Source organism: Sarcophilus harrisii, chromosome 2, assembly GCF_902635505.1.
Source record: "Sarcophilus harrisii chromosome 2, mSarHar1.11, whole genome shotgun sequence".
NCBI classification, from domain to species: Eukaryota; Metazoa; Chordata; class Mammalia; order Dasyuromorphia; family Dasyuridae; genus Sarcophilus; species Sarcophilus harrisii.
This window is the reverse complement of record NC_045427.1, coordinates 483,088,114-483,104,097: the sequence shown is the minus strand read 5'-3', so window position 1 is coordinate 483,104,097 and position 15,984 is coordinate 483,088,114. Positions and strand designations below refer to the sequence as shown.

General features: G+C 37.6%; 1 protein-coding gene across 9 annotated transcripts in view; it reads right to left on the bottom strand.

Moving 5' to 3' along the window:
* The window catches only part of PRRC2B (proline rich coiled-coil 2B), a 113,892-nt gene extending 98,297 nt beyond the window's left edge, over positions 1-15,595 (bottom strand). For 8 of the 9 annotated variants that reach the window (XM_031954858.1, XM_031954861.1, XM_031954863.1 and 5 more), the window contains exon 1: positions 15,493-15,595. The gene's annotated coding sequence lies outside the window, so the exon portion shown is untranslated. Of the gene's footprint in view, positions 1-15,053; positions 15,203-15,492 lie in introns of those variants that run through there. The other variant, XM_031954859.1, reaches the window with a different exon arrangement.
* Positions 15,596-15,984: the final 389 nt, after the last annotated feature.

The window sequence follows — 15,984 nt, the reverse complement described above, 5'->3', positions numbered from 1 at the left end:
ATAACCCAGAGAGCTATCATTATCCCCATTTTACAAATAAGAAAATTAAGGCAAGAAGTAGACAAGTAATTTGCCCAGGGTCAGAGGTAATAAGTATCTAAGGCTGCATTTGAACTCAAGCCTTCCTGACTCAAGTTGCAGCATTCTATATACATTGAACCACTTAATTGATCTAAACTCTTTTCAACTCTCAAACTTTTGAGCATATGAAGCAGCTGGCTTAGTAGAATGAATGCTGAATTTGGAGTCAGGAGAGACCCTGGCTAAACCTTGCTTCTGATATTTACTATCTGTTTTATATTATGGACAAGTCACTTCCTTAATACTTCCCTTCTACATTTACAAAATAGGATGTTACCTATTCACATCTACCTAACAATTGTGGGAATCACATAACAGAATATATTATAAAACCCTCTGTAAACTTTACAACACTATAGAAATGTCAACTATTGATATTATTGGTAATATTGATATTTTCCTTTAGGGGAAAAAAAGGGTCCAAAGTGTACCAGAGGGAGAAAACAAAAAATAAAGATACTGTAAATTAAATCCATCCCCATTCCAGCTGCCTATATGAAAGCAAGTTTCACAAGAAAAGTGACTGAGTTATTTTTATTGCTCTATTCTTAATTCAGTAGAGGTTTCACATAGTAGATGCAGCTTTGTATTAAAGCACCTAACTTGAAGTCAGGAAGATTTAGGTTGATACAGATACACAATAGCTGTGTGACCAAATCTAGGCAAGTCATAATACTCAGAGGATTATTGTGAGGATCAAATGAGAAAATATATGTAAAGTGCTTTACCAAGTTTAAAACACATTTAAAAAATGTTGGTTACTATTACTACTTAATGTGATGAATTTAGATTCATCTCCAGTAAGCTCAAAAGATCATAACTGAAGCTAAATATTTACTCTCATTTATTTTCTATCCTTGCCATGGCTCAAGTTTCCAATAGGTCTAATCTGCATAATTATAGTCACAGAGCCACCAAACAGATAATATCACGTTTTGTGTAATGGAAAAAATGTTTTTTTAAAAAGGACCAAATGTCCTCCAATCTCTATCACAGTGGATGCATTCCAAGAGCATAAGCCTGCAGAGGACATTATACTGACTGGCAATTGAGGGACAAAGGGAAACATGGGAGATTTTACCAGCATTTTACACACACACACACACACACACACACACACACACACGGCTATATATATGAAGGAGTGACAAAAAACAGGGCTTAGAATCAGGAACCCCCAATTTCAAGTCTAGGAACCTCTCAGTGCCTCAGTCAAGATTCTATGAACATGAATTACAAAGGAGATGGTGATGTAAACTGGTAGAGAAAGTGTTCCCTCATCTGGAGTTTATTATAACAATAAAATCAAAGATCTGATCCAAAATCATACAAACATACTTCCAAAAGATCACTAATTTTACCAGTATTTGTATTCTCTCTACTAACACAAGTCATACTACTCCCTTCCCTACAACCCTTTCCTTGGAAACAGTCTTCATGAGTTGCTAAGACCAAAAAATTACATCACTTAGAAGGTTAGTACTAAGTACTAACTGTACTAAGTACAGTCATGTGTATATATACACACAGAGAGCGAAGTACCACTTATTTACAAATTCATTTTACCTAAATCAATTACCTACAAACTCTCCTGCCTCCATCAATAAAACCTCATATTTAGAAGCTCTGCAAAAAAAAAAAAAAAAAACAAAAAAACATTCATTGGAACCCATAGATTATCAGATATTTAGACTGTGACAAGACATCAAAATAGTCTAATTGGATTCTTTTTAAAATAGAAAACTAAGGTATGTGGGGGCAGGGGGAAGGGAGAAGGAGATAACTTCCCTAAGATCACACAATTTTATGTCAAAGCTAAGGCTAAAAACACAGGTATTTGGATTCTGAGTTCAATCCGTTATGCTAATACTTCCCCTATGTTATCTTACCATAGCAACACATTAAAAATCAACCTGTTGAGAAAGAATTACAAAGGGTTGTTTTTTCCCCCTGAACATCAAAAAGAGTGTTACTGGCACTACCAAGAAACCATAAATAAATAGGCCAACATTAGAAGCTTTCATACATAAAATTACTGGCAATACTTTCAGACATCTATAGTTCTTGTGGTCTTTAATAACTAAAAAGCCTTTGGGGTTATTTGGAATGAAGTATTTAGTCTTTTGTTCACGTTCAGACTTCCAGACACAACCAGAAGATTTCTATCAGATGAAATCCAAGACAATTTCACTGGAGACAAAATTATATTCAGAAAGGAATTTGGGGATCAAAGCTACAATGAAACTCAGGTGGCGATCAAGAACATATCAATCCTTAAAAAGTCGCAACAATTCTGTGATTCTGATTGAAACCTCACTAAAGAAGCATCAATGCATAATGGTTAGAAAGCTATCATTAGAAGCACAAAAATCTTGAGCCCAAGTCCTGCTACTGACATGGCAGTGACCCAAGCGTCACTTAACTTCTCACCACTCAATGCAACGTTTAAGACTAAGCTGAATGGATGATGCCAATCTGTATAGATAAAAATAGTTCCTTCACTCAGGATGTCCTTATATCAATGATATCATACGACTCGTCCTCCCTATCCTTATTCTACCTTCCTGAAATAAAATACTAGGAGCATTTTGTAAAGGCAGGTGGCCTCGCTGTACCAGACCTAAAACTATATTACAAAGAAGTAGCCATCAAAACCATTTGGTACTGACTAAGAAATAGAGTAGGAGATCAGTGGAACAGGTTAAGTACACAAGACACAAAAGTCAATGGCTGTAGTAATCTAGTGTTTGATAAACCAAAGCCTCCAGCTGCTGGATTAAGATCTCACTATTTAACAAAAATTGCTGGGAAAATTGGAAAATAGCATGGCAGAAACTAGGGATTGACCAACATTTCATGCCTTATACCAAGATAAAGTTGAAATGGATTCATAATTCCAATATTACGGGCAAATTGAAAGAGCAAAGTTAGATCAGTGAAGAAGGGAGGAATCTGTGACAAAGAAGAACTAGAGAATATTAAAAAATACAAAAAAAATAATTTTGATTACATTAAAACTGTTCTTGCATTAACTTGTCTTTTATGTTTTGCACAACTTCATAAGTCGTTTCTTAATTGTGGGTGGGGATAAGGGAGAGAACGCAAAAATTTTACAAACAAGAAAATTTTATTTTGAATGTAACTGAGGAAAATTATCAAATAAATAAATAAAACCAAAAAAAATATTTTTGCATAACCAAAACCAATGCAACAGAAAGGAAGCAGAATGCTAAGAAGAAATTTTACAGCCAGAGTTTCTGATAAAGGCCTCAAAAAAAAATTTTTTTTTTTCTGAAGCAGGATCACTCATCTGGGAAGTGCTGAATGTCTGAGACCACATTTGAACTCAGGTCCTCCTGACTTCAGGGCTGGTGCTCTATCCACTGCATTATGTAGCTGCCCCATAGGCAGCTCAAAAGGTCTCCTCATTTCTAAATGAACTGAATTAAATTTCTCAGAATACAGAGACTTACATGAACTGATGCTGAGTGAAATGAGCAGAACCAGATCATTATACACTTCAACAACGATACTGTATGAGGATGTATTCTGATGGAAGTGGATTTCTTCGACAAGGAGATCTAACTCAGTTTCAATTGATCAATGATGGACAGAAGCAGCTACACTCAAAGAAAGAACACTGGGAAATGAATGTAAACTGTTTGCATTTTTGTTTTTCTTCCCGGGTTATTTTTACCTTCTGAATTCAATTCTCCCTGTGCAACAAGAGAACTGTTCAGTTCTGCACAAATATTGTATCTAGGATATACTGTGACATATTTAACATGTATAGACCTGCTTGCCATCTGGGGGAGGGGGTGGAAGGAGGGAGGGGAAAAGTCAAAACAGAAGTGAGTTCAAGGGATAATGTTGTAAAAAATTACCCAGGCATGGGTTCTGTCAATAAAGTTATAATTATGAAAAACAAAAAAGAAAAAGAATACAAGTCATACCCCAAATGATAAATGGTCAAAGGATATGAACAGGCAATTTTCAGATGAAGAAATTAAAGCCATTTCTAGTTATATTTAAAAATGCTCTAAATTATTGTTTAGAGAAATGCAAATTAAGACAACTCTGAAGTATCATTTCACACCTCTCAGATTGGCCAAGATGACAGGAAAAGCTAATGATAAGTGTTGGAGGTGCAGGAAAACTGGGACACTAACACATTTTTGATGGAGTTGTGAACCGATCCAACCCCTCTAGAGAGCAATTTGTAACTATGCTCAAAGGGCTATAAAACTGTGCATAGCCTTTGTTCTAGCAATCTTATTATTGGATCTATATCCCAAACTGAACATACAAGAGGGAAAAGGACCCATATGTGCAAAATTATTTGTAGCAGTCCTTTTTATAATGGTAATGAAATTGAGTGGATACCCATTACTTGGGGAATAGCTAAATAAGTTATGGAATATGATGGTAATGGGATATTATTGTTTTATAAGAAATGATGAACAGGCTAATTTCAGAAAAGCCTGGAAAGACTTACATAAACTGATGCTAAGTGAAGTGAGCAGAACAAAGAAAATGTTGTACACAGTAACAAGATTATGTGATAATCCACTGTTGACAGACTTGGCTCTTCTCAACAATGCAATGATTCAAGGCAATACCAATAGACTTGGGATAGAAAATACCATCCATATCTAGTGAGAAAACTATAGAGACTGAATGTTGGTCAAAGTACAGTATTTCATTTTTTATTTGTTTTGTTTTTCTCTCTTGTGGTTTTTTTCCATTTTGATCTGATTTTTCTTGCACAACATGACAAATAAGGAAATATGTTTACAAGAATTGCATTACTTAATCTATATCGGATGATTTGCTGTCCTGGGGAAGGGGAAAGTAATTGCGAGGAAAAGGAGCAACTAGTTGGTGCAGTGGATAAAGCACTAGGATTCTGGAGTCAAGAAGACCTGAGTTCAAATCACTGTAGCAGTATCAGATACTTACTAACTGTGTGACCAGGGACAAATAACTTAATCCTGATTACCTCAATTTTTTAAAAGGGAGGAAAAAGAAAATTTTGGAACACTAAGTTTTACAAACAGGAATGTTGAAAAATCTCTTCACATATATTTAGAAAATAAAATACCATTGAAATTTCTTTTAAAAAGCCTCAGAATTTTTAATATACCTTTTGTGTTTAAGGTTCTATGCTAGAAGAGTTACATTATAAGGGAATATTAAGATACTGCTAACATAGTTTTAATGCACCATATTACAATGATAAGAATAAATGAGTTACCAAAAATGCTATGTGCAGTATGAGGGGGGAATGGTCCAATTTATTAATCTTTTTAAGTATAGAAAAGATCTAGGCTTCATGGAGGAAATGGCATTTCTGTAGAGCTTTAAAGGATGGGTAGTAAAATGCAACAGATGTAGAAAGAATTTCACCAATAGGACCAGTGTTAAGAAAAGCAGATTCCTTGCTCCATTTTTGAAGAATATGTTACTATGCCCAAGAGACTATCAAGTTATGCATATGATCCAGCAATGTTTTGATTAGGCCTGTATTCCAAAGAGAACATAAAAAAAGGAAAAGGACTCACATGTGGAAATGTTTGTAGCAGCCCTGTTTGTAGTAGCAAGGAATTGGAAAGTGAGTGAATGTCCATCAGTTGGAGAATGGCTGAATAAATTATGGTATATGAATGCTATTGAATATTATTGTTCTGTAAGAAATGACCAACAGGATGATTTCAGAAAGGCTTAGAGAGACTTGCATGCTAATTGAAATGGGCAGAACCAGGAGTTCATTGTACAAGACAACAATGAGATTATATGATGATCAATTCTGATGGACGTGGCTCTTTTCATCAGCAAGGTGACTCAGGCCAGTTCCAGTGGTCTTGTGATGGAAAGAGCCATCGACACCCAGAGAGAGAACTGTGGGGACTGTATGTGGATCAATATAATATTTTCCCTTTTTTGTTGTTGTTTGCCTGCATTTTGTTTTCTCTTTCATTTATTTTCCTTTTTGATCTGATTTTTCTTGTGTAGCATGATTAATTGTGGAAATACATATAGAACTGCACATGTTTAACATATATTGGATTACTTGTTGTCTAAGGAAGGGGGTATAGGGAAGGGAGGGAGAAAAAACTTGGAACACAAGATTTTGCAAGGGTGAATGTTGAAAATATCTATGCATATGGTTTGAAAATAAAAAGCTTAAAAAAAAACTATCTCCATTCTTTCACATACAATGATGATAAATTCTCTCTCTCTTTTTTTTTTTTCTATTTTATTTTATTTAAGTAATATTCAATGAATGTCCAGGAATATTGCAACATAATTATGAGGTTGTAGTTCCAAATAAAGTCAATGTCTTCTTTATCCTATTATATGACAAATTGTCATTCAAGGTAAGTGATTATAAAATGTCAGGTTGCAATCCTCTACCTTTAGTGAATAAGAACAATTTAAAAGTGCATTGAAATTAAAACAAAGCATTTCAAGCAATTTTACAGCAGTTGGGCCCTGAAATTGGGCTAATCTTCAAAGTAATAATTTTATGAGTCAAATCTAGTGAAAATAATAGATGTCTTAAAGTTGTCATGAAGCTGATCATGATATGCTACTATAGAGAAGCATCAGTTTATTATTCCTTTTTTTTTTATAGTAACTTTTTATTGACAGAGATAAATTCTCTAAGAAAGTGTAAACAGAAATTCCATATGGAAGCATAGATCCAGTTCTTGCTACATAAAAGAGATATTTACTGTTTTTACATTTGGAGCAATTAAGCAGAAAAAGGAAAAGCAAAAATTGTACCTTCAACTTAAAACCAATACCTTCCATACATACCACATCTCCATCTCAAAAGAAAAGTAGCACCAACATTAACCACACCAAACCTGGAATTTAAGCTTGTCTGTTTCTACCAACTAAAGCCTCAACTCCAGCATCTAAATAACAACAACCAAAAGAAACCATTTTGCCTTTTATAATCTGGGACTGATATTTTAACTATCACTTATAGTCGTTCACATAGTACAAAATCAAATAAAAACAGAGCCTCCACAAACCGTTAAAAAGAATTTTCTCTAGGTAACAACAAATGTAACAGTATTCCCTAATAACAAATATTAACAATTTGTACCTCCTATCGCTCTCATCTTTTAGGAACTCAGATTCTTATTAACTTTACCTAATTAAATAGCACCAATGCATTGCCAATTATGTAATTTTTGAAGTCACTTTAAAGAAGTCAACTAATTTGTGATCTTGAAGAACTGAGGGGTCAAAAAGATAAGCAAGCATTAGCAGAAATAAAAATGACTAAGTAAATAGCACAGAAAACAAATGGTTTAAAGGATTGTATCATTCATTAACTTGGGAGATATAAACAAGGGATCAGTCACCAAATAAATTCCACCCCAGTTAAGAAATATTAACAGCAACAAAACAACATGCTACTGCAACACAAGAGCCTGACAGCTATTTCCATAGGGAATCATGAAATCTCAGCTCGGGGGGAAGGGGGAGAAATGGATATGAGAATTTCCTCTGCCAGGCTTTGGTTTTCAAAAGCCATAAAGAAAACATCTATCCTAAGAATTATCATTTTACTTAAAACTAAAAAATTTAACTCTTAAAAAGTATATATCTGACAAATCTCTCTATAAGTTTGCCTCTACTCATCTAATGAGAAAAGAAAAGAGCAACTCCTATTTCAATTTGTACAGTAGGAAGCTAGAAGTGCTAACTATTGGTAAACTTCTACAAAAATGTTCAAAAACACATCTACAAAATGTCCACACCCCAAATGATCAAGGAATATGATAAAATACAGGAGACTGACCATGACAACCTATACTCCTCTAACAACTATTTTCATTTTAACAGTTACTTGAATCTAAATAATCCAAAATGCTATTCAGTTTTAAAGCCCACAGGTAGGCTATACAAATCAAGACATCAACCCCTTCCAAATTATTTCAAAATAAACATTATATTTAATCAACCAACAGGTTACACCCACTACTACAAAGCAAGAATATAAAATTAATTTCCTAGGTTGGACATATTCTATGGTTGGAATACAGAATTAACTTCCAGATTGGACTTTGTTCTATATAGAACAAAGCAGTTCTCTACATTCTGTGTCAAAAACAGAATATGCCTAAGATACCTATGCACTACACAGAAAAACTGTAATCCTTTTTCCAATTGGGCCAGCATAAATAATTGCAAATGCTCTGCACAAAGACATGGGTCAGCAGCATGTGAAGAGTTCCAGTCATGGCTTTCTGAGGCCAAAGCAATTAATTAACCACACTTCTCACTTTCAAATTCTTAGAGTGCTGCTGGCTGTATAACACATAGATAGCATTCACCTTTAAAGTAACTCACTAATCTCTGGTAAGCATAAAAATCTGTGTATTGGTTCTTTTATGGGAATAAACAAAGGTATATGACTGAAGAAAAATTGGTAGTAATAGTAAGAAAATTGCATGATACTACAAAGACAAATGAACAAAAAAACTGTGGGAAAAAAAAGACAGCAATGTCTATAGTTATGATTTTTTTTAAAAGTCAGTAAACAAGATACAATGTTTAATTTAAAACAAACAAAAAGATTGCCAGCACACTTCAAATTACTGCCAAATAGGGCCCTGATTAGGGGGAAAAATTATTACAAACAAATTTTTAAAAAACTAAATTCTGCCTTATAAATGTCTTTCTACATATGAAACTAATTGCTTCATAAACCATTATCTCTACTAACAATTTTTTGACAGGAGAGGACTCAGAGCCCCAAAGCTTCAATTAGGGGATGTTTCTCAGGCCATAGAAAGCTAACAGATAAGGCTTAAGAACTGGACAAAACCCAAATCTTAAGACTCACAACACCTGGCTCAAGTCACTAGAGTAAATCTCTATGCACCTTAGTGGGTTAAGAACTCCCAAGTGCTATCCACAGTTACAAACAGTGATATCATTGGTAGCAAAATCCCAGGCCTACAAGCTCCCAATGGTATGCAATAGCAAGAAAAACTATAGGGCATTGGTTCTCAAAGTATGGTCTAGAGAATCCTGGGGATCTCTGAAACCCTTTTAGAAGGTCTACAAATTCAAAAATAGTTTTTATTTCCAATATGGTAAATGTCTATAAATATAATCCAGATAAACAAAAACGCTTTGGAGAGATCCTCAATAATTTTTAATAGGATAAAGATACTGAAAACAAAAGTTTGAGAACCACTGCATAGGGTTTTGTCTTTTTTCTACCTAATATCTTAAAAAAAATTTTTTTTTAAATTTCAAGTACTACAATTTGTCAGTTTTCATTTCTTACTCTTCCTTCCCCAATCACCACAGACATAAGACTCCTAAAAGCTACATAGGAAAGTTCACAAGGAAATCTGAATAAAGAAGTCAAGTCAAAATTCAGAATACCATTTTTTTTTAAAGGCATTATAGTTATTCCATAGTTTTAGAGGAAAATTTTTTTGGAAAAAAAAATTTTGAATACAACATTCAATTACATGCAAGTATAAAGTCCAATAGACATTATAGTTTTAAAGGCAAATAGTGTGGTTTTCGATTAAAATCAAGACAATCCAATTCAGTGAATCCAAACAAAACATTCTTTATAATAAATAAAAATCGCTGCCAATTCAGAAATACATATACAAGACTAGCAAAAGAAGGGTATCAGAAACGGAAAGAAATAGAATGATCAATCTTAAAGGGTGGAACAATGAGAAGTCCTGATCAACAAACAAAATAAAAACCAAAAAAAAAAAAAAAAAAAAAAAAGCAAAGCAAAAGCACCAGTCCCTTTCTCAAACTAGTTCTGACATGCCATTCCTGACATTCCACTCTCCCAGCATTTTCTGACTCTCTATTCCTCACACTTTATTTTTACTCACTTGGACCTGAATAAGAAAATGACAGAAGGCAAATCTCACCATCTTTGTATCACAGGAACAACTCTCTGATTGTGAGAGCACAGAGACTACTCTGAAAATTGTCAATTCTCAATTATTCATGGCAAGCAGAATTAATGATAGCATAGATAAATGAATTAAACTGGTATTCATAAAGTTAGGGCTTTGTCAAAAGTTTCAACCTCCCTCTTCAGAGAACCAATTATAGCAAAACTTACAAATTTTTTCTCATTATTTCCACTGTCCTCTTTGTAAAAACAGTAAGAAGTAGTTTAGGAGGTAGCCAGCAACCACCAAAAAGGCCCACTAAAAGTGAGACTTCAACTCTCCAAGACAGAAGGAAAAATTTAAAAAGATTACAAAATAAACCCCAGAATAAATAAAAGGATGACAATCACCTGTAAAGACCACCATATCCCATGAACAAAGAGAGCTAGATTCTATAGACACAAACTAAGAAAGTATGAAAAATGCTAACAATTAAGTAGAAACTTCCAAAAACACGAAAGGTGAAAGATATCTCAGCTTCGGTCTAATTTATCTAGTTCATACTTCTCATTTCACAGATGATGTTATTTTGGCACAGAGAAAATACAAAGTAACCAAAAAAAAAAAAAGCTTCTACCATTCTGTTGAACATTTCCAAGAACACAGAGTTCACATGGCTTACTTAACAAATCATTTAGTTTCCAGAAAAGAGGTATATTGTCTCAGTGGACTTCTGAGTTTCAGAATTGGGTCCCTCCTCTTCTTTCCTTGCCTTTTTTTTCTTTTTTTGCAGAGAATTAAGAGTGCCATCTAATTGGGCTCCTGATAAATATCTGAAAAGGATTGAAATTCTAGGAAGGAAATTTCACTCTCATTTGGGTGCCAAGGTATGGCTAGTAAGTCAAAACAATACTTTTTCTTTTTGAATCTAGACATAGCGCTTCAGAGATGGAAAATACTTAAAGAGACCATTTAGCCATATATATTTTACAAAGAAGGAAACTAAGGCTCAGCAAGAAAGAAAAAGGGATTTGCTCAAATTTACACTTTAACAGATCTGTGACAGGTCTCCTGCCTCCAACTTTGCCTTCCTACCTCAAGCCTCTCCCCAATGTTTTGTCAAACTGATCTTGTAATACTAAGTCTGATCCTATCATTCCTTTATTCAACAAACTCCAATGGCTTCCTATTGCTTTCAGGATCAAATGGAAATCTGTTTGGCTAGTCTTCTTGCACCTTACTTCCCCCCCTTCACATACTCTGGAGATTCAATGACTCCATCCTACTTTTCTCTTTTCATAAAATATTCCAGCTCCAAATCCATTACACCTTATGCCTAGAATTCTCTTCTCCCTCAGGGTTTCCATCAAATCTCACATAAAAGCCCAACTTTTCCCATTATATTGTGAGCTCCCTGAGGGCAGGGGCTATTTCTGTTTTGTTTTGGCTTTTCTAGTTATCTCCAGACTTAGCCAAGTGACTGGCACATAGTAGGCTCATACTAAATCCCTACTGAACTCATTTTCCATTACACCTCACACAGTTGTCCTCCTTTGTTTGCTATGTGCCAATTGACTTTTTTTTTTTTTTAATTAAATAACTTTTTATTGACAGAACCCATGGCCAGGGTAATTTTTTACAGCATTATCCCTTGCACTCACTCCTGTTCCGATTTTTCCCCTCCCTCCCTCCACCCTCTCCCCAAGATGGCAAGCAGTCCTATACATGTTAAATAGATTACAGTAGATCTTGGATACAATATATGTGTGCAGAACCGAACAGTTTTCTTGTTGCTCAGGGAGAATTGGATTTAGAAGGTATAAATAACCTGAGAAGAAGAACAAAAATGCAAGCAGTTTACATTCATATCCTAGTGTTCTTTCTTTGGGTGTAGCTGCTTCTGTCCATCCTTGATCATCAATTGACATTTAGATGATACAGTTCAAATTAAAAATAAACTGGGGAAGTAAATAGTAAAAAGCTCCAACCAGACCTAAGAACCAGGAGAAAATATTCTATCCTAGGAGTGAATATAAGAGAAAGAATTGGAGGGAAAAACAAAATGGGATTAATTAGTGAAGATTCCCCAAGTACACTAAACCCAAAAGGCTAAGTCCCCAGAGGTAGAGGGCAGGGAATGGAGTTACATGCTGAACAAGGCCAGTCCTGTTATAAATACAAAGAATAAAGATAATAGTCATAAAATTTCAGAATAGGCCAGAACCTCAGAAATAATTTAGTCTAACTGTAACTAAACAAATTACAGTTCTTTCCAACATCTTTCTTCTTTCCAACATCCCTAACACTCATAGATTTAGAGCTAAAAGGGACCTTAGAAGATCACCTAATGCAACCTTCTCATTTTACAAATAAGGAGACTGAGTGCCTGGTTCATAGTCACACAAGTAGCAGAGCAAAGATGTGAACTCATATTCTGATTCCAAATCCAGTACTCCTTCCATAGTTCCATAATGCCTAAATTAGAAGACCTCTCTACTGGTAGGAAACTCAGTACCTGTACTTTCCAAATCAATATCTAGTACTGCTCTAATTATTAAAGCAGTTATGGTTCTGATGTTTTATATAATGGTGGCACTTTTTCTAAACCTATAAAAAGGAGGAGAAAAACAGATTCACCTCCAAGGTTTCCAACAATTCCAAAATGCTAGTCTTAAGATTCAAAAAGGAAATTATCCTGAAACCTTAAGTCTCTATTCACTGAAAGAGGGACATTAAAGGCTGAACATATATACCTGTCTGGTTGCTTTCCTCCTCTTTGCTTTTCCACTTCCCCACAGCTTTTCTCCTCCCTCTTTGTCTCCCAGTTTCAAGTACAGGCACTGGTAGACCATACAGGTGGCATCCAGGGCTACAGAAGTTGCTAGATGACAAAGAACACTTCATGGTATCCTATATATTGCTGAAGGCTGCATTTTTATTTGGTTAGTTTATTTGGGAAAGAATCCCAAATCATTTAAAGTAGGTCACAAAACCCAAGCTAAAGTGACCTGTACAAATATGCAAAAAGTATAGTAAATTTCTTGTTGCTCAGGGAGAATTGGATTTAGAAGGTATAAATAACCTGAGAAGAACAAAAATGCAAGCAGTTTACATTCATTTCCTAGTGTTCTTTCTTTGGGTGTAGCTGCTTCTGTCCATCCTTGATCATCAATTGACATTTAGATGATACAGTTCAAATGTATACTGTCAGTTCAGTATACATTTCTGACAGTAATTTCTCATGAAACAGTTACAACAATTTTGAAAAACAAAACTGACAACTTATAAAGGCTTTGCCCTAGGTAGTCATATATTTCGCAAATAATCAAGTTCTTAAATATCTCCCTTCTACCATTATATAGCTGCTCATCTATCTTGAAAAGAATCTTTCTCTTCTTTATATTTAAAAGGTGGGCTTTCACCATACTTGCATAAAAAATTAATACCTTCCTACTTTTATAAGGCAAATCCACCCATCAGAAGCCAGCATTTCCATCAGTACTGTTTCTTATTTGCAGGGGGAAGGGCAGCCATCTGGCAGGCTCCTGAAGTTACATCCTGTTTATTATTAAATCTTTTTTAGCAATAGTGCTTTAAAACTATTTTTTCAAATAACCCCCTTGTTCCTGGCACTCCAAATCAGACTCATCCTTGGGGGATATTGAATCTCTCCTGCTCCTTCAGCACAAATAATCACAGCTCACTCACCAACTGCACTTAAAACACATGAGGAAATCTAGCCACCTTCCTGGGGTACTACTAATAGAATTTAATATTCTCTCTTTTTGCCTCCAAATACCACAGAAGCTAAGCAACTGAAATAGTGATATGGTGACTATTAAATCCCATTTCAATAAGAAAGAAAAAATATTCCCACCTTTTAAGGACCTAAGAACCTAGACTGTTCCTTCTCCAGTCATCTCCAAACCAGAGAGAGCAAAAAGCTTGTTTCTTGCACTATTAGGTGATCTTCCACACAACGAGCAAGGCTTCCGTGCATATAAACGATTAAAAAAAAAAAAAAAAAAAAAAAAGACGATTCAAATTCTCAGACAGAACAGAAAAAACTGGCATAAAAATGGAAGGCTACCTAAAAAAATATTCAAAAATCTACCCTTTGACTGTTCCAATGGCAATGTTTTGTAGTGTACATCCTTTTGATATTTTAACTTGGGAAAGTGGGGAAAGAGGTAAGCAAAGAAGAGAGTAAATGGATCAGAAATATTCGGTTTGCAGGAAATCATGAAATCATCACATCCACCGTAAGTCTGACAACGCTTTAAAAATAATATACACACATATAACTAAGCCCTCTAGAGCGAAGAACGCAGGTCCAAAACAATGGGGTGAAAAGACATTTTTTAAAAAAGGCCCAACCTAGGCACTTGTTAGGAAGGAGGTATGGGAAAAGTACCTCTGCCCCCTCCCCTCGAAGAAAAATTAAAGAGCCACCCACACACACACACACACACACACACACACACACACACACACACACACACACACACATCCCTATCCCCTGCGGCCCTACAACCAGGGAGCCATAGAGAAAAGGGGCAGGTTGGGGGAGGGACCGAGGCCCTGCAGCTCGCAGATTCACAAATCTGGTTGGAAAAACAGCCACCACCATTGCAAACTGGGGGAGGGGTGTTCAAGCAAGAGATTCAACTATGCCCAGCCCCGTCCCCAGCCCTTAGGGAAGGATTTGGGGAGGAGGGCATTTACACACCCTTCCCCAGAAATCCTAGACCCCTACATTCCTGGGGACGAGAAAATCGAGGCGGGAGGAAGGGGGAAGGAGAGAGAAATATAATTAGAGAAGGAAAGGAAGGGTGAGCAAAGAAAATTTGGGGGACGAAGGGGAACAGAGAGAATTTAAAAGAGAAGAGCAAAGTAAACGGGGGAATGGGATCGGACTATTAGGGGAGAAGAGACTGAGATAATTGGTAAGGAAAGAAAGGTTAACAATTTTGCGGGGGAGGCAAAGAGAATTAGGGAGAACGACTGGGGGGGAGGAAAGCCAGAGAGAAGGGGGAAGGGAAAGAGAAGAGGAGGGGGGAGGCATTCAAATCCGACCTGGCCTCCTCAGACTCCGACAGGATCGGGAATAGGAGGGGTGTCACGGCGGTGTAAACAATGAGCAGAGCCGCGGCTCGACCCAGTCGCCTCCCCACCCCAGTGGGGAGGGGGGGGGGTGGGGGCTTGCTCTCCCAGCCCCCACTCTGCAAGGGAAAGGGGGCGGCTTCCCCCGTCACCCCCCCCGGCCCCCTCCCAGGCGTGAGGGGGGAAAGACAAAAGCCAGAAGGGGCCAAGGCCCAGCCCAGCCCTGGGGCTGGGCCGGGCCGAGGCCGGGGCCGGGGCCGGGGCCAGGGCCGGAGCTGGGAGGAGGGCGGCTGCAATAGCAGCAGCAGCAGCGACCGCGGCTCCGAGATTCGGGCTCCATCTTAGCGCTCCCCGGCCCCACTCCTTGCCCCCCAGAACCCGGCCGCGTCTCCCCGCGTCCCTAAATAGCCACCTGGTCTGGTTCCGGGGATCCGATAGTGCCGAGAAATCCCAATTCGGCGGCAAGAGGAGCGCTCAGGCAGCAGGATGGCGGCGGATTGAGAGGCGGCGGCGCTGGCGGAGCCTCCCGAGCCTCCTCCTCCTCCTCCTCCTCCTCCAACTCGGTCCCCGGGTCTGTGTCTGTGTCTGCCTCCCTCCTCCCTTTCCTCCTTCTCTCGTTCTCTCCTCCTCCTCCTCCCCGCCCCCCGCCCCTGTCCTCCTCCTTCTCCTCCACCTCCTCCTCCTGCCCCCCGCCGCCCCGTTTGTGAATCCCTGTCTGTCTGTCTGCCTTTCTGTCTGTCTGTCTGTCTGCCCGCCCGCCCTTCTGTCTGCTTCGTCTGTCTGGACGGACCGCTCGTCCCGCAGCCACCGGCCTCGAAACCCGGACAGCGCCCCCTGCAGGGCCTCCCGGGAGCCCCGCGCCAGCGCGCCCACCCGCCCCGCCCCTTTCACTCCAGTCTCCGCC